We start from the raw sequence: 19,865 nt of genomic DNA, 5'->3' as shown, positions 1-19,865 counted from the left end.
CTAGAAAACATTAAACCTGGACCTCTTCTTGTAAATTCTGATACGGTAAATGTCTGTTTTATATGAATTATTATTATTTCTCTGGTTTTTAAACAATTGTAACACATATAAAAGCACTTTTTATGTAGTTTTATGTATTATTTTTAGTAGTACGTTTTTTTTTAAGGTATGAATGTTGCACTGACAAGGAAGCACTTTTAATTTTATTGTACGTGTGACATTGACAAATAAATGTCTAACTATCTATCCATCCATCCATCTCTGCCTTCCTCTTGTGCTGGTCCATTAATGACAACAGTGTTACATACATTCCTTCCTCCAGATGAAACGTATCGTTTTAACATAAAACAACAAAGAGGAATGAACATAGTCTGTTACATTAGCATAACGACGATAAAAAATGCCGAAAACTGGGCCTCTTCAGACCTGAAGGAGATCTTGTCTTTTGTGGCGGAAAAAAGGATTGGATATGGACAGCTGAGGGGAAACCAACAACTTCATCAAAGGGCTGCAGAGATCCTGCAAGCTGGAACTTCCCTTGTCTGTAGACTTGAAACGTCACATGTTCTGCTGTCAATCAATCAATCAGTAGAGCATCTTCCTCTGGCATGCTATATGCACAAAGGTGCAAGACATAAAGAAATAAACAATAAGAAATCATAAAAAACAATAGTCCAAAACCGGTTAATAGTTTGGGATGGCACTGTATAGAAAAAAAGATAAAAGTACACATGATACACCATAAAAGCCATAAAATACTTAAAAGCCAGAGGAAACAAGATACTTAAATGAATTATGTAAATGCAAGATGCATATTTGAATTACATTTAAAAATCTTCACAAATGCAGAAACCCTCACCTCCTCGGTTTAGTGATTCCACAGATCTGAGAGCTCTGGAGGGTTTGTAGGGACAGAGGAGATTGTAAGGTCCCCATCCATGAAGACAATTAAGGACTAAAAGGAGAATCTTAAAAAAACAATTTCGGAAGCTGACAGGCAGCTAGTGAATAGCAGAGCAAAGGCAGGATGGGATGGATCCACATCTGTCCAAAACAAAAATTTTATTTCTTCTCTGTTATTCTTTTATCATGCCGCCTAACAAAATAAAGCTTGTGTGCCATCAGACCTTGCTTCTGCTTTGATAAATCCACATTTGAGAAATAATTTACCACAAAGCAGAAATAAACTCTTTATTTTGTTTGAATTTTCTTGGGTCACTGTTTCATACACTCACTAAAATATAATTATTCTCCATTAGATTGTGTTTTATATTAAAAAAGAACTCTTTGTACTAATTTTAAAAAGCAGTTTCCCGCGCAGTTTTTTTCCTCCTTACACCATATTTTCCTTTTTATCTTCTTTCTCCTTTTGGAAAAAGGCTCGGAGATGAAAAAAAGTGAGTCTGACATCTGATGAAGTGAAATTTCAGGGAGTCATTAATCCCTCCACAGAGCATCCCAGCTGGCAGATTTTAGATGAGCTCATTCAATACTCAGCGTGCTCTGCTGCAAAGGTGCCATGATCAAACATACACGTGGTGAAGTATTTTAATACATCTGAACGTATTAGCATGCTGAAAATGGCTCGCTCTGAAGATTTCCACTTTGGCTCCAACATGAGAGATTCGTCCGTGCTGTTTGGAAATTTAACAGCTTTTCCTGTGATAGCGTGCCATGAAGCAACAACTTCCTCTTTTTGATGAGAGTAGCTGGAGTTCATGTTTCACTTTAGTTCATTTTGGCGAGCCGTTACTCCTTCTGTCTCCTGCTTGTATCATCATTTCCATATTTAACCGCTTCTCCAACAGAGTGCAGACTGTGAGATGCTTGTTGTTTGTTGTCAGGCTTCCCTGCAGACACAGCCACACCTCCTCACCCACTAGAGGATGCTGTTGTGTCGGACACCTCTGCAGAAGTCCGACTTGACCCGCTTTTCCGTCCGGCCTGCAGGACTTCAACATTCTCAAAAGAACAACATGTGGAAAATGTAAACACAGATGAAGGATTAAAGAAAGATGGAGCCAAGCACACTAAATAATACTTACATTCCACATGTAAAAGAGGGTTTATGATGAGCAGGAAGCTGTTGGATGTCCTAGTTTCAAATCATGGCATCAGTTTGGTTTGCCACAGTTCCCACTGGGACCTGAAAAGTCTTGAAAGCATTTGAATTATGAATTTGGAAATAATGCCTTAAAAGTCTTTCATTTCTATTACTGACCCTTAAAAATTGTGCTATGTGAAACGTCTCCGTATCACATTTATCATAAAAAATATGATTTTTCACCCACAATTATTTAATTCATATAATGTACATTTAATTTGGCGTAGATGGATAAAGCGTCTTCCTGGCGTTAAGTAAAACTTATGCTGCTCAATGTTTTTGTAACCTTTTGCCCCGAGTGTAAAATGACGCTTTGACATGGAACAATGGGATTTAGTGCATTAGACTTCCATGCCAAATCTACGGTGGCTCTGAAGGTCAAATTACATCAACAAATTACAAGACGCAAAAACATTTTACTATCACGACAATAAAAAAGGCAAAACAAATATAAAAAATAATATATATATTCCAGAAACTAATACGCACAAAAACATAAAACAATTCAGAAAACAAAAGTAATATCAGAAAATATAATAAAATGTAAAAAAAATAAAACAACACAAAAGGCAGGAACAATGGAGGATCGCTTATTGGATGATGATATAAATGATGGACTACAGTCATCATCGATTCAGCCGTGTCCCAAAGGGTCTTCCTCCTCTGGTTTCCACAAAGAGAGAAATTTAGAGAAATCAAAAAACAATCTCAAAACACCAAGGCCAGACATTTTGGGAAGAGGTCATTCGGAGAAGTTGGCAGAAGTAGGTCTAGTCGACTGTCAAAAGAGTGCAGAGCTAACTTTGACTTTGTGAACCTTTATTTGCTCATTTTTTACTCATTGTTCATTTGCATTTCGCATTCTGAAATACTGTGGTTTTGTTTAAGAAATGATAATTCTGAAATTCAGAGATTTCCCTTTTCCTCATCAGTAGGGCTGTGAATTACTTAGAGAAATTGGTCTTAATTGTTCATATTCAAAGTCTTCAAAAGGTCCTAAAAAGTCCTAATTTTGAATTAAAGGAAACACGCAGGAACCCTAGTTTGCAGATATTAGTGATGAGTCCATCCTGTCTGTTGCTAAACCTGCACAGTCAACCATAGCTTTCAGCTTTTCAAAGCTCACTGATTTTCTTTCTCATGTGAGATATTTATTTAGAAAAAATTGATTAACCTAATAAAAGGTAAAGCAATTTTTTTTTTTACTTTAAATGTCCAGCTGAAATTTTAAGTCAACACTTCTTGAAAACCCAGTTAAGCATTTGAACAACATCTAAAATGAAAATGCAAAATATGTTGTTGAAAAAAAGAAAAAGTCATGGAAGGCAGGTTAGACTTCTGCAGAAAGCTGCTGCAGATGTTTTTGTCAGATGTTTTTTTTGTTCCTAAAGTGCAGGAGATGGGGTTCGGTGGCATAAACTAAAAAACATGACAAAACTATTAGAAGTGGACGACGCAGGGGAAAACAGAAATCAGCCAAACCAAAGAAAGAAGCCAACTTGCAATTGCTGTTGGTGGAAAACAGGATAAACAAAGATGTGAAGGAAAAGAATAAAACATTCAAACAAGATAGCAATTCTTTTAAATTTAAATAATGAAACTCAAACAGGAAGGGAGCACAAAACATTTGGCATCCTCCTCCTATAGCGAATCAAAAAAAGGGACAAAGCAGATGACGTGACAATGAAGACCTGGAAAAATACACACTTGAATACACTGAGGATGATGAAGTTAACCAGGACAGCTGTGGAGGATTGGTAACCTAAACCCGGTGAGACTGAAAGTACGTTCACACCAGCCACTTCCAATGGAAAGTCTTTGCAATCACATGTTGACCCTCGTTTTAGCCTTTCTCGTTCAAAATTCTTGCGTTTACGCGTCGCTACGTATGTTTTTTAGTCTGTTCTCAGGCTCCAAGTACTAAATTCATTGACGCCCTGGAAGTTCAACCAATTGAACTTTTGACTAAACCGTGAAAACCCTCAACTTTGACCAATCAGGGGACTCTGATTTGGTACGCCCCCTCCTCCAGATGAAACATCCCGTTTCAACAAAAAACAAAAAAAAGGAATGAAAATAGTCTCTTATATTAGCATTAGATCCTGCAAACCTCCCATTAATAAATAAAACATTAATAAATCGTAAATTAAACAAATGAGCTTCCAAACATTTGGAACATTATCAATAAACATTCAGCTCACCTGTTCAATTGAGTTTAGTCGGCCTCTGCTGCTGTGCTGCATTCACTTACTGCACTGAATGCTCACTTCCACTTTAATCTCGTAGAATTACGAGTTTTTTTTCTTGTAAATCTACGACTTAAAATCTCGTAATTGTACTTCTTTTTTTTTTGGATCGCCCTAAAACTCTGTTGTAAATATGTAGATTTGAGTTATAAAAAATTACTGAGTTGAATAGACGTAAGAAATTAGGTTGAATAAATTTAACTCAACTACTTGTTACCAATTGAAGCAATTCATTTAAGAGATCTCTCTATCTATCTATCTATCTATCTATCTATCTATCTATCTATGCGTCACAATGAAAAGAGATAGAAAGTTGTGCGTTTACTTTGTGCGTTCTTTTTCTCCAAGCTGACATTCTTTTTGCTGATGCAGTCGTATTCCTTTTTTGATGGACGTGTAATCTTCATACGCCGTCATTAAAATCTCAGACTCCGTCTCACTGGAATGTAGCGCTCTCTTTTTCCACGCTTGTCTATGGTGACAAATCGGCGATCCATTGAGAATTTCTTCATGTACTTGCCGTGCATGCGCATTAACCCAGGGTTACCAAGTCAAGCGTAATTACGTTAACTCATATCCGGTCTTTTGGGGCCGACATACCCAGAGTAAGCAAGTTCAGGCGGACTTCAGCCAGAGTTCAGGGTTAAAGTCAGGGTAGTTTAAACGCGCCTTCTGGGATACCCCCCAGGTGTGAATGGAGCTTAACAGAGAGAAATACAGCAAACAGAACATGAGCAAAACCACGAAAAGAACTGAAAAATGGAACTAAAGCACTCAATCCTCACAGTTTTACCAAATGGTGGTTAGTTGCATGACTTTTATCTGTTATCATGAATTTGAATTAAAAACAGGGAGGTCAGAGGACGTATAGTGAAACTATACGTATATATAAGAGGTAAGTGAAACTCTGCTGAGACAGTAGCCAAGAAGAAAAGGCTGCCCAGTAGATCATGGATGGACGTCCACATTACAGGGAGGAGTTCCTTCAACAACAGACTGTTGGCACTAAACTGCTCTATATGATTTTTAAAAAAATACATAAAAAAATCACCATGTCAGCTGCAAACATTTGATAACTGATGATCTAACTAATCCTGCATTTCGTCCTGCTGTTGGTTTCTGCAGATAACAACATTTGAGTTGACGTCAGAATTACTAGTTATATCTTTTGAAAAATACCATTTAAAAAAAGAGGCTCCAATCAGATTCTGACATCAAGCTGCTGCTTAGTCATAAAAAAATGCACACTGGAAAAATTCAAATATGCCAAACAATAGCCTTTAATTGATTTTCCTCCCTAGACCTTAGAATCAATTTTGATTCAGCTCAAAACAGTATTTCCGCTTCAAACGACCCGCCCGCTTAAATGTATGCTCCAGCTTTGACAAGAAGAAATGAGTCATATTGGCCAAAAATACACATCTTTGAAGTCGGCAATGGCCAGAGGAGCAGTAGATTTTCCTTCAGACAAGTTTGTAACAAATGCAGATCTCCATGAGAAGACCTGAGAGGCAACAGCAACAAAAAAAGAAACACAAATCTTGAACTCTCAGTCTCTTTAGTCTCAGACCTGCCTGCAGATCAAAGCGCAGCTCATTAGTGTTGCTGTTTATGCCGAGCTCAGTTTGAAGCAGCACACTGACTTCCTGCACGCTTTTTCAGGACTTTCATTTTCGTGCGCTCATCTAAATCGACTGGAGCACGTTAGTCTAAATCTGGAATTTGGCTGTGAACTCGTCAGTTTAAATGTAGTAACAAAAAGCTGCTCTGGATGGCGCTGCGGCAGAACTGTTTCAACCTGCAAAAACACAAAAAACAATTAAAAAATACAAAAATCACAAATCTAAATAGAACCCGGTTGCAATTTTCAAAAACACAAATGTTTATTTAACAGCAGAAAGGGTCTCTGGGAGCAAAAGTACGCAGCAAAACAAAACTTCTTGCCACTAGTGTAAAATGATTCTAAAATTTTAGCTTTTGTCATGATTAATTGGTTTTGGTAGTCCCAACATGACAAGAAAACTAATAAAGATCTTTGTGCCCCGATAAATAATCAAAGTGAAAGCCAAGCACTGGTGCACCAAAACATCCGGTCTGCGCCCCGTCTCTGAACCACGGTCAATAATTAAAGACTTTAAGAGAGAAGGATTAATGCGTACACTGAGACTGGCTTGCATCCCTGCATGCTAACACGGGAGGGAACCACAGATAACATCATTTCCATAGAAGGAGACTTTCTAATGCGGAGAGACGCTTTGATGCAGCACTGCTTCACGTCTGCAACAGAGCTCAGCACCAAATCCGGCATCTGTTTACATCTATAAATGTACTAAGAAAGTTTACAGAGTCACGTACATTTAATGATTATGCATAAATCCTCAAAGAGAATGCAAAAAAAATAGTTTGTGTTGAAGCCAACTTGGCCACAGATTGAATTCATAAACTATGCATAGAGAAACTGTTTACTTCACTTTATTCCAACCATTAGCAGTGAATCAGAAATGTTTCTGAATGTTTATGTAATGCTTTGGTATTTGTTCGTCCTATAAGAATGGATGATTGTATTTAAAGACACACTCTGGTGAAATTCGGGGTTTTGTGTTTTTAACATGTTCTTGTGGCATTTTTCCTGATGATGGAGGACATATACACTGTATTACCAAAAGTATTGGCTCACCTGCCTTATCTTCCATATGAACTGAAGTGCCATCCCATTCATAACCCACAGAGTTCAAAATGATGTTGGTCCACCTCTTGCAGCTGCTACGGCTTCAGCTCTTCTTGGAGAGCTGTCCACAAGGTTTAGTAGTGTGATTATAGGAATTTTTGGACCATTCTTCCAAAAGGTCATTGGTGAGGTCACGCACTGATGTTGGTGGAGAAGACCTGGCTCTCAGTCTCTGCTCTAACTCATCCCAAAGGTGTTCTATCAGGCTCATTTCAGGACTCTGTGCAGGCCAGTCAGGTTCATCCATGCTAGACTGTCATCCATGTCTTTAGGGACCTTGCTTTGTTCACTGGAGCACAGTCATGTTGGAAGAGGAAGGTGCCTGCTCCAAACTGTTCCCACAAGGTTGGGAGCATGGAATTGTCCAAAATGTTTTGGTTTCCTGAAGCATTCAGAGTTCCTTTCACTGGAACTAAGTGGCCAAGTCCTAAAAAACAAGCCCACACCATAATTCCTCCTCCATCCAATTTCACACTCGTCACAATTCAGTCCCAAATGTACCGTTCTACTGGCAACCTTCAAACCCAGACTCGTCCATCAGACTACCAGTTGGAATAGCGGGATTCATCACCAGAGAAGGCGTCTTCACTGCTCAAGTCCAGTGGCGACATGCTTTCCACCACAGCATCCAATGTTTTGCATTGCACTTGGTGATGTGTGGCTTGGATGCAGCTGCTCGGGCATGGAAACCCATTCCAGGAAGCTCTCTGCATTCTGTACTTGGGCCAATCTGAAGGTCCTATGAAGTTTGGAGCTCTAAATGTGCAGAAAGTCGGCGACCTCTTTGCACTTTGTGCTTCAGCATCCGTTGACCCCTCTTCATCAGTTTACCTGGTCTACCACTTGGTGGCTGAGTTGCTGTCGTTCCCAAACTCTTCCATTTTGTTCTGGTTGCTTGGAGCCAACATTCCCGCCACAACTCAGAGACGAATTCCTGATGAACTCCTGCCGCTCTGCAGAAAGTTTTTTTTTGGTAAAGACAAAGGTTTTTAGATTGTGCATATAAATGGCAAAATCATAATTAAAAGACCACTGAGAACGCTTCTAAAATGGATCGGAGTGGAATTTTAATCTGCATTCAAAAGATTAAAATTAAATTGTCAATTAAAAAAAATACCAGAAACAGATTTTGACTTACTTGAACAAAAACTTGTTTTTGGTTTAAAGTGCTTCACTATTTCAACAGGAGCATACAAATTGCATTATGTCCCGAATGAATGCCATAATTAAAAACAATCACTATGCTGGTTGAAAGCTCCTTTTAAATGTGATGTAATTCAAAAACTTGTTGAATAAAAAATGTTTCAGACATCAGAAATTAGTTTTCTTCTATGGATTTTTCTCAAAGATATTTATTTTAGGGTTAGTATCTACTTTGTGCCTAGTTAGTAATTTGCTAAGAACCATTAAATACAAGACTTAATTTAGCATCATCCTAAACAGAAAAAAACACAGGAGCATTTTTATTTTTTACTTTATTTTTTGTATTTATTTGGAAATTAAATACATTATCCGGGGTTAAATATATATATATATATATTTTTACAGGTACATGCCACTTATGCATTTACTCCAGCTTCAAATAAATTGTTCTGAATTTTTTTAACCTGGAAATGCAAAAATGTTTATTTTTAGATCTGCTGCATTTCCTCTTGAGTCTTGCAGAACCCAGGACTCTGCTGGTGGGATGCACATTTCAGTTTCTGATTAAAAAATGATGTGATTCCCGAGCAGGAATGTGATATCAAAATAAAGTCTTATCACACATGTGCTTCAAGAAACATCCTCGTCTACATTAAAATTCCTGAGAGGTAACTGGCGCACAAGATGAATGTAGGATGTTCAAACCCACCCCCACACAGATGCACACACTGCGGGAAATATGTGGCAACTGATCATTTCAACCTGCATGCATCAGGTGAAAAGGATTGTGTGCTTCTAGCTTTTTTTAAGTTGGTTTGTGAAATGATGTCTCACAGCATTTGAATGAACTTTTTATGAAAAAAAAAAACAATTTGAGAAAGCTTGTTTCTACCCATAAATGCTTCTAGAGATGGTTCTATGAGTCTAACACAAAAGAAATACGTTACACATTTACGTATAGATCAACAGACTCAAGAATTTATTAAAGCTGAAGACGCAAAACGTCCCTCGCAGTCCCCGTCTGCTCCTACCACCCTCACAGAGTTGCACGTGTCAGATTTATGAAAAAACAAAATCAAAAGGATTCTCTTCTGCAAAGATCACATCACTCCTGTGTTAGTTTCGCTCCATTGGCTCCCAGTTGATTCCAGAATCAACTTCAAGATCCTCCTGTTAACCTATAAGGCCTTACATGGAATGGCCCCGTCCTATATTAAGGACCTCATAGTCCCTTACCATCCAATAAGAACACTTCGTTCGCAAAATGCAGGACTGCTTGTGGTTCCTAGAATTAGTAAAAGTACGGTTGGAGGTAGAGCGTTTAGCCACCAAGCCCCTGTCTTATGGAATAAACTCCCAGCTCATGTAAGAGAGGCCGACTCAGTTTCTACATTCAAAGTTAGACTGAAAACATTCCTCTTTGGACAGGCTTCTTGTCAGACTACTTAGTATTCAGAGATTATTTAACTTAATGTTAATTTGTTTAAATTAAACTTAATAACCATTTCTTTTAAAAAGCTGCTAGAAGTTGAAGCTGGGGTAACTATGGTGCACTGGGGTTCTGTCCTCTTTTCTCTTCTACTTCTACCCTTCCTCTCCTCTATTCTTGACCATAATTTATCATTTAGTTCTCCATGCCTCTGTTTGGTGCAGTGCGATTCATGTAGTGTCCCTCTTTTCTTTTCTTTTCTTCTGGGGAGTGGGAGTGCTTCCAGACTCCAGTTGGTTCATCCGTGCTCCAGTTCCTGACCGGTTACCTCGCCTTTGCCCGCGCTCCTACACCTGGCTGTGGATCCTGCCTCTGGCTCGACTCGCGCCTTTGACTGTCCCCCCCAACCACGGCTGGATGAAGCTCGTCTGCTGGACTTTAAATGTGTAGTTGGAGATTTAGATAAGTAAATTCTTCTCTTTGACTTCTGGTAAATCGCCTGTCCGTCCTGGGGGAGGATCCCTCCTTCATATGGGCACCCCTGAGGTTTCTTCGTTTTTCCGGAATCCGGTTTTTTGGGAGTTTTTCCTTACCGCGAAGGGGGGTCTAAGGGCAGGGATGCCAGTATAGCTTAGTCAGATTGTTAGTTCATTTTAGTATTTTACTATTGCACTCTTTGTATTCACGATCCTTTTGATATCATGTTTCACTTCGAAGCCCATCGAGACGACTGTTGTTGTGCTTTTTTGGCTATACAAATAAAATTGAATTGAAAAAAAAAATTGAAAAGTAAACTTTTAGATTACCTTAGCAACAGATGTGTTACCCCCGCCCACATTCCTTGTTACGGGGGTACCTGGATGACCCAATTGCAGGAATGAAGAGGCAAGAGGAGTGAGGTGAATGGTTAAATTTATCCACAGGTTACACATCTAACCAAGCAGATGAGCTGAACCAACAGAAAACTACACTGCGACACAGAGTCCAGAAACAGGTGAGCTTAAATAGAACAAACAAATTAACTAAAATGCTGCCAGCTGTGCACATTACAGGAAGACAGGAGAGAGGCGGGGCCTTCTAGGAGCCACAGCCCACCTACACAAAAAAAACAAACAAAAGGAAACTGACAGATTGTAACATTCCTAATGTATTCACATTGGGTGTCATATTGTTTCACTGAGCTTGAGCCAACAATTTATGTGTTACATTTTCCAAATATTCTGGTAAAAAATGTGCGACCAACAGGGGGGCGTCACTTATGTGCTCTCACCGTGTAAACACTACGTATACAAAATCCACAAACTTTGAAACCAACGTTTATTCCAAGTAAGGAGTTGGGTGGCAATAGATTGAAATCTGTCAGAGGAGTTTAAGTCTGCAGGTAAAGTGATCTTCTGTTCTTAAATTCCTGAGGTCAAAGGTAAATAAAACTTCGGTTGTGGTTGTAGACTTAACTTGGTGGCATGTGTGAGATTCTGTAAAGATCACTCAAACAAACGTTTTTCTTTACCCATGTTGTGCAAAGATGTGAAAATTGCAGAATTTTAGACTTTTTCACATTATGGCGGTCAAGCCTTTGATCCTGTAGCCATCCCATAATAATTGCAAAACTTCCTTTGGAGTGAATTTATGTCCTGTTCATTTTTGGGATGGTTTCCATTGCTGTGATGTCATCATTTTTTAGGGGTCGGGTCATTAACTATGCCCAAAATTCATTTTCTTCGGGTACTAGTTGTGTCCAAATTTTGGTGAGTTTTTGAGTTTGTGGCAGGGGTCAGATTTCTGCTCAAAGGTGCATTATGGAAAAAGAACTGCAAAAGAAATGTATATGAAATATATGAATGGATGGAAGTCCACTCAAAGAAAAGCGTCAGAAAGGGTTATCGAAAACCTTCAGTGATGCAATCTCACATCAGAGCAAATGTGTAAAAGCACCGAACAATGTCACATGTTGTTCTGCAAAAAATTCATTCATGCTCCACTCTGCACAGGAGGCTTTGGCTGCTCGACCCAAACCCAGAGCTCCATTTTCTTTGACGGGTGTCCCAGAACAGGGTCACCCCGTCCACAGCTCTTCTCACACTGAACTTGACAAACTTCTTTTCCCAGCTGCAGAGCCCGTTTGTTGTGGAGATTGTAACCATTTTGCTGAATAATATGTGCACAGTCAAATAAAAATGATTACAGTTCTCTTCAGGAACCAAGTAGATTATCAATCTAGATTATCAATCTATAGAACAAATAACAATGGACAAACAGATCTGGGGGAAAATCTTTTTTATCCACCTGTTCTCAATTCTACCTTTTTTCTCTCCCATTTCCTTCAATGCATTCTTTTCCTCCACCCTTGCTCCAGGCAAACACCTGTCCTGTATAGTATTAGTGAAACTACAGCTGCTCTGCAGTTGAGCTAACTTGAAGTTCTCCTCCAGCACCAGGAATCTTATAAAGGTATGTCACCGCCTTTGCTTCCTATCAGTTCGTTTATTGATCATAACCAAAAAGGAAAGCACAAATATTTAAGTAATTGAATAAAAACAGAATAAGTTGAGTTTTTTGATTTTATGGGTCTAACTGAAATCTGTCTTGGTGTAATTGGGCTTGGAAATAAAGCAAACGTGAGATATATTCTCAAGTTTATTTGTCCCTATTAAGGCTTTAACATGTGTCCAAAATGAAGTGTGACAACTGTCAAAATATATCAGTCTAAATCAGGAAAGTTTCTAGGAGAGAGACCTTTAATTAAAGCAACGTCTAGTAGTGATCAAAATGATGTCACTCAGCTAGAACTTAGAGGACATTAAAGCTTTGACTCTGAGTAAAAACATGATTGACATCCAACACATTTGAGTAAAAGCTTGTTTGGTGAAAAGATTCCTAAATACGTTAGGTTTAAGTTTAACTAATATATGCTGAAGACCATAAATTATTGTTTGTGTTACATTTTTTTGTTTCTTGTCTGTGTTTATGGAAGACGCATGAGTTTCAGCTCGCTATGTTTTGAAATCCGTTTTAAAGGTTCACACAGTTGCAGGCAAATGGAGTCATGAAATTTCAACTTCCAAAGTGTCCTCTAAGAAAAAGAAACAGTTAAAAAACCATAAAGCATTGTTAGCATTAAAAAAACAAGCACCTAATGTGGGTTTCATTTAAATTCAGCTCCGTAAGATAAAACCTGATATCTTTCCCAGGAGGGTTAATTTCATTCACCTGATCCGCTGGGTGAGGTTTCTGCAGACCTGTCAAGGCACACAAAGAGAAGCAGTTTTGTCGAGCATCCAGCTCAGAATGTGTCTTCCTGTCTGAAATCTTTCCTTTCAGTCATAGACACTGATGGATGGGTGTTGCCATGCGTGTGTGTGTGTGTGTGTGTGTGTGTTGTTTTCTTTGCAGAATTGCAGGATATGTTGAGTCATGAACTAAGCGTGTCACGACCTCCTGGTTTCCTGTGGCCTATTTTAGGAACAGCTGTGCTTATTGTTGCTTGGATCTTCATTTGAGCACTTGGGGGAAAATCAGTAATCTTTACGGGATATTACATTTCTGAGCAATCACTTATTCCAGTTTTGAGGCTATTGCAACAAAATATATATATATTTTCTAATCAGTAAATGTGTGCTGCAGCAAATAGAACAATAAAGCTTTGAGGAGCGTTGTATGGCCCACAGGCACAACCTGCCCCTGCCCTCGCTGCCCCCCATTATCCCCATTTTACCTGCCCTGCCCGCTCCCTCTGTCACCCTGGTCAGAGCTGCACATAACACATTCATAAAAAGAAAAAAAAGGCAGCTTTTCTGTGCTTTTATCTCCATAGCAACCATTTATTTTTTGGGTCGCCTGGAGGTGACGAGTAGGTCTATATAATTTTTAGAAGAATCGACAAAAGTGAACTTTTGGATTTCCTTGGCAACAGTGTTTTTTTTGTTAACTACACCCTCTTTCCTAATATATTCATGTCATATTGTATCGTTCAACATGAGTAAAGGTTTCAGGTGTTCCATTTTCACTATATTCCTAAAAACATGTGGGAGCAACAAAGGGACACCACTTTTGTGAGCTTGTAAGTAGCTGAAGTAGCTTCCCGGTGATGCTTCAGGAGTTAGGAGCTGATACATCAAAATCCCTGGGAAAAATTTAAATTTCGCAGCTATGACTAAAGTTATTTATATTAATTGAAGATGGGGCTCACTTCTTTAGGTCAAAGGTCTTCAAAACTTGTGGTTGTAGATGTGAGCTGGTGCCATCTGTGTGGAATTTTGTGAAGATCACTTGAACAAAAGTTTTCTTTTCTCATATTGTGGAAAAAAAGTGGAATTTGACACTCTGTTCCAAGATGGCCGCCAAGTCGCAGGTCCAGTGGCCATCACATAACAATTTAGAAACTTCCTTTAGAAATCCCAGAGATGTGGGTTTTGGTTTCGTACGTGGATTTTAAAAACATTTTCTTGAGCCCCATAAAAGATTTTGGGCCCTTTCAGTTTTTTGGGATGTTTACTCTGATGTCATCAGTTTTTGGGGATGGGTGGTTCACAATGTCAAAAATTCATTTTCACCAGGAAATAGATGTGTGCCAATTTGGTGAGTTTCGGTCAATTCTCTGAAAGATCCTCTAACTCTGAACGTTCTTCCTCTGTGTCAATATCTGAGTTATAAATCTGTGAAAAATCTGTGTGTTATGTTGGTCAAGGAGATGGCGTGAGAAAAGTGACAATAAAAGAAAAATAAAATGAAAGATGCTGCTCCACTCACACCTGGGTCTCTAGCAGTAAAAATATGATTTATTTATTTTGAATTAGTGGAACTACTTACCCATATAAAAGTGTCTGGGTCAAACTTACCCTCAACATCATCTTTGTATGCAAATTCCGCTGTACATCAATGTCTCCAGATTTTACACATGAACTGAGGACCCCGTACGAGGAAAACTAACAAAATTTCATGAAGAAAAAGAAAGACTAGCCAGTAGTTAATTTTCACAAAAACAGAAATGGTTCAAATTGACCCTGAACACAATAAGGGTTAAAATAAGAAAATAATTACACATATTAGGATAAAGTATATGTAAATTTTGAATCAATAAAATAAAATCTTTTCAAGATATATTGTCTCAACAAGATAAATTAAGGTTTTGTTTCTTTAAATAAGCCCTTATATCTCACTAAGAAAATACCATTAAGGTAGTTTTGTCAAGTGTTGTCAAGTGTTAAGAGGTATTTAAACTACAAAACTAGAAATAAAAACATTGTGATCTTTTGTGTTTTTGCAGTGTGCAGGCTTTGTTGTGGGTTTTTACCCCGTTTGTTCACGCTGACAAACAACTGTTTTCCTGAATGCTCTCACTGCTGTCTGCTGCTGCAAAACCCAGAGACAAACATGAAACTCTTTAAAAGCACAATGTTATTTAAAGTTTCAGATTGAAATCAAATCTGAATTCATGGTTTCAAATCTATCATTCTGACTGGTTTATTTATGTCACATGTGTCAGTCACAGTGAGCTTTTGTCTGCTCCCACTAACAAAGCTGTGTTAGCTGGGCTGTTGTCTCTGGTTTCTAGAACCAGGAGGACGACCCCAACAGTGTAACTCGGCCCTTCATTTGGCGTAACAGCTCACATGGAGAGAATCCGGCCTTAGTGCTGCTGGAGCGGAGTGCTGATGCCATCTGGATCTGTGGGGCTGTGGATTTTTTTTCATTTATTTTGATTTGGATAAAACAACCATGTTCGGTTCAGGCTTGTTCCTGCAGTTCAGCTCAGAAACTCTTGTTGCTTTAAGCGATTTCAGACGCTTTGAAGTCAACAGATGTGAAGGACAACGTGATTCTTTATTGAGCTGCTGAGTTTGGGCGGTGGTGAAATACGACATCTAGTGGTATGAATCTGACATTGCAGCTTGGAGTTTTCAGCATCAGCCGAACAGAAGGCGTGAGGGCAAGCCAAAGTCAAAGCGCGTACATTTCATGTGTTCCGTTATCAGAATATTTACTGGTTATGAACAGCCAAAGGATTTAGGCAGTATGCAGAGACTGAGGCTGTAACAGCTTCATTGATCTTTTCATAAAATTGTTCATCTGTGTGAGATTATTTTGAAAATTTCCCCTTGAGGATTAATAAAGTATATGGATTTTGAACTTGAAATGGTTTGTTTCAAGCAATCAAATGCACAAAACAACACAATCAATAGCTATAAATTCATATAAAAAGTATCAAATTTAGGATGATTAGACATTAAATCACAGATTCCTTGAAAGGAAGTAAGGAAGTGAATTTATATAATCCCACTCCTGTTCTACCATAGCCATTTTTATTACATGATTTATCATTATCCGGTTCATAACTTTTATCGGACAGAATTAAGAATCCTTGACTATCAATAAATCGCACGACAAAGATTAATTACTTAATTATTCTGTAAAAATGGACACTACTCTATTTTAGAAATCAACATAGCACATGCAGATCAGTTATCTAAGTTAGTCAGTTATCTATAAATGCAGATTATTTTCATTAGAAAAATACTGACTATGATTAAAAAATACACCACATCAGGAAGAATAGACTTAACATTGTTTCAGAAATTTTCAAAGTCTATGCAGATCAAGTATCAAAAATATGTGCATATATTTTTTTTCATTGGAACAGTCATAATATATGAATATAATTACACTATTTCCAAAATCATCATAGCATGTTCAGATCAAGTATCAAAAGTAAAAAAAATATGTGCAGATTGTTTTTCATTAGAAAAAAATCATGAATCACTTTTTGGGGGAAATGAGTGATATAATTAGAGATCAATCACTTTAACCATCTTCAATAATTGATTAAGCAATTTTATAATAATAATAATAATAATAATAATAATAATAATAATAATAATAATAATAATTATTATTATTATTATTATTATTATTATTATTATTATTATTATTATTATTATTATTATTATTATTATTATTTTAAGGTAATGCTGTGAAAGAATAAAGGGTCCATTGTCTGTCCATTGTCCAAGGTTGGTAGTCCATCTTCTGCTGCCTGATTGACAGCTGTCCTTCTGGGTTTAACTGACTTTATAAGTTTTCTTCGCTGTAACGTCTGCAGACGATGTTTGTCAGGTCCTGGTCCTTCTGCAGCTGTTATCAGTGCAAGTAGATTAGTGACACTAAATAGACTAAATAAGACATAAAAAAGTCTAAACACAAAGACTCAACTGAACACAAGTATAGTCAAAAGAGTTTAATGCAAACAAAAGTAACAAAAAAACCTCTAAATTAAAGAAGAACAGAGAGATCTACACAGAAACGCCTGGAGAAAGATTGTTTGGATTCAGAAATGGTTTGTTTCTAGCAATCAAAACAAAATAAAGCTAAACGAAACAAACTGCAGCAATCTACATCTAGACACAGATAGGTCAAACTTAGGATAATTCGTTGTGACGTTGATTGCAAAATACATATACATTAGCATACATCCACACACACTCGCATATAATTCATATGTTACTCATAAGAAGACATTTGAACTCTTATGCGCACAGAGCATGACACAATGAGACTATTAATTATTAAGTTTGTCGAAAGGAGTTTAATTTATTGCTCAAATGGGGGTGGGAGGAGGCAGGCTTATATAATCCCTCCCTGTTTTGCACACAGGAGTGGGCATCAAATGAAGGTTTAAGGAAGTTCCCACAGGACGAGGATTCCTTTTTCCACTTTTTTCATGTTTCCTCTTCAGCATTGAAAAAAGGCCTTCCCAATATTGAATTTGTAGCTTTTCTTTATCCTGGAAGGACTGAGAACTAGCTCCCCCATATAAAGACCAGTTTCGCACACTGTCAACGTTTGACTGGCATTTTAGGTCTCATCAAAGTGCAGTTTTTTCACACATGTTCTGTCTTTGCTGGGTTTTTGTGTCTTCACATCATTACTTGATGAACAGATTCGTACATTTGCCTCTCTGTGTTTAAAAACGTCTTGGTTTTTTGTTTCTAGGTTATCCAGTTGAGTTATCTGACTTCCTTTTTGGTTCAGGTCTGCCCTCCCTGTGTTCAAGTTGTTAACCCCTCAAACCCACCTTCAGTTAATCAGTCTGCACATTACCAGTTAGTTACTCTTTTCAGCTGATGCTCTCATCTAGAACACATGTTCTTTCTGTCACATCTCCACTCATTTTTGCATAAACTTTGAGGCTTTAGCACAAAGATGTTTTCTTTGTGCACATTTTTTCCCTTTTTTTGGTCTAAATTCTGTCTTTTTTTCCAGTCAATTTAAAGAGTAAGACTTTTATTTTATTCAAAATAATTAAACATCAACTGAAATATTTGCTTTCCTTTCATTTTAATTGAAAACTAGAATGTCAAAGCAGAATAAACTATATTCATTTCCTTGCACTCATTTTCAGGTTGTTGTTTTTTTTGCATGAATGACTGCATGATGGGGATGATTAACCTGGGTGTGAAAGAAGCTCACGTTGCTTTAGTGTCTGCTTTCAGGTCTTCTGCATTGTTGGCTCTGAAATCTCTCTTATTCATCTGGACAACAGATCGTTGATTTTCTATCCAGTTCAGGTCAGATGAGTTTGCTTGAGCACAGAATCATCACAATGGAAAAAAGAATCTTCCTAAAACAAGGTAAACATTACAGGCTGTGATGTCCTGCTCTTTGAAGAAAAAGTTTAATCTGAAATTAGCTATAGACACTCATATTTGGGTATGATGCTCTGATAATTGGAAATATTATGTCTTATTTTGTATACAGTACAGACAAAAGTTTGGACACACCTTCCCATTCATTTGAATGGGAAGGTGTTTCCAAACTTTTGGTCTGTACTGTATATAAAATCTTATTTATTTAAGAGTTTTATATCTTTAAGGTAGATTGATATACATGCTTTTACCTTTTCTCCCAAAACATCCTATTTTCCAACAGCATTTTTTCATCTGCCACTGATTCACAATAATTTGAATGAATAAATACTCAGAAATGCAATTTTAAGCTTAATTTTTGTATTATTTGTCGTCTAAAAGCAACAAAAACACAATTTTAATCATAGTGGGTCTTTAGATTTAGATAGAAAATGTGTCTTAAGTCAATGAATTGTAAGTTCAACCTTTATAATGTTTTGACAAAAATATGCAACTTTATTATAATAAAAACAGTTTTTAAGAAATGACTTCCTGTTATTCTTTGGCATTTGCTATGAAAGACCTTTCTGTTATGTTACAAAGCAAGTTAGAGCAAAGTTCAAGACAAAGCCGGTTCTCAAATAAAGAAGATACATAAAATATTAAACATTCAATGTCAAGTGCATTTTTCAAAACTAACTTTGGCCACTGTAGGTTTCATCATTGTGTGATAAAAGTGGGTAGAAACTGCTTCCACACGCTGACCTACTTGTACTGTTGTTTGCACTTCCGTTAGTTTATGTTTCAGCTTCGTGATGTGGGTGATGATGATAGGGAGAGGTTGAGAAGAAGGACAGGGCAAAACGGAGCTAAAACTAAACAGTAAGAGAGAAAAGAGGCACGATAAAACTGATCAAAGACAAGCCAAGAAGCTCAGAGAAAAACAAGGACGAAGCAGCTGGCAGAGAAGTGATGAAAGATCTGAGAAGGTAGCAGAGTACGGAGAAGCTGCCAGAGAGAAGCGATCCCAGGAGACGGAGAGGAGACAGCTGATGAAGAGATACTCCGAAGGGCTGGGAAAGAGGCACAGATGAGGAATGCTGACACATCAGACTTGTGGTGACTCGGCCGTCTCATGACTAATTGTCTTCATCTGCCCCCTAAAAAAATGCAATGAAACTGTTTACATTCATGTCTGGCTGTGGAAATTGCAGTTGCTGAAACTGCCTTTTATGAAGTCCAGCTAATTAAAAAACAAAGATAAACAAACCAACAAGAGAAACATTTTTCGAATAAATACGTCGGGCTCTCCCTTTAGGTCGATTTTCACTCCTCTTCTCCTGCATCTGGCAGAAGGCAAACAACTGTGAACTATTGTGTTTACGTTTCACTGGTCAAGTGTTGGCAGGGAGCATGGAGACGTCCTTTCTCACACACCTGTTGTCCTCTCATTCACCTGAAACAACATTGTGTGCGTTTGTGTGTGGCAGCCACATGTGTGTTTCTCTGCGGTTCCCATGGCCCGGCAGCAGGCAGTGTTTTCAGACAGCGCTCTCCCAAAACACCACTGAGTCAACAGCGGGGCTTAGCAGGC

General features: G+C 37.9%; 1 long non-coding RNA gene across 1 annotated transcript; it reads right to left on the bottom strand.

The window, feature by feature from the left end:
* Positions 1-694: 694 nt before the first annotated feature.
* Positions 695-10,630, bottom strand: LOC144992223 (uncharacterized). Its single transcript, XR_013656104.1, has 3 exons — positions 10,457-10,630; positions 2,046-2,155; positions 695-1,962 (listed from the first exon to the last, which is right to left on the bottom strand). It is a non-coding gene; the product is annotated as an uncharacterized LOC144992223 (long non-coding RNA).
* Between the last annotated feature and the right edge of the window lie 9,235 nt (positions 10,631-19,865).

Source organism: Oryzias latipes, chromosome 5 (genome assembly GCF_053564925.1).
Source record: "Oryzias latipes strain Hd-rR chromosome 5, Olatipes_Hd-rR_3.1".
NCBI classification, from domain to species: Eukaryota; Metazoa; Chordata; class Actinopteri; order Beloniformes; family Adrianichthyidae; genus Oryzias; species Oryzias latipes.
The sequence above is the reverse complement of the archived record's forward strand: the minus strand, read 5'-3'. Positions and strand labels throughout refer to the sequence as shown.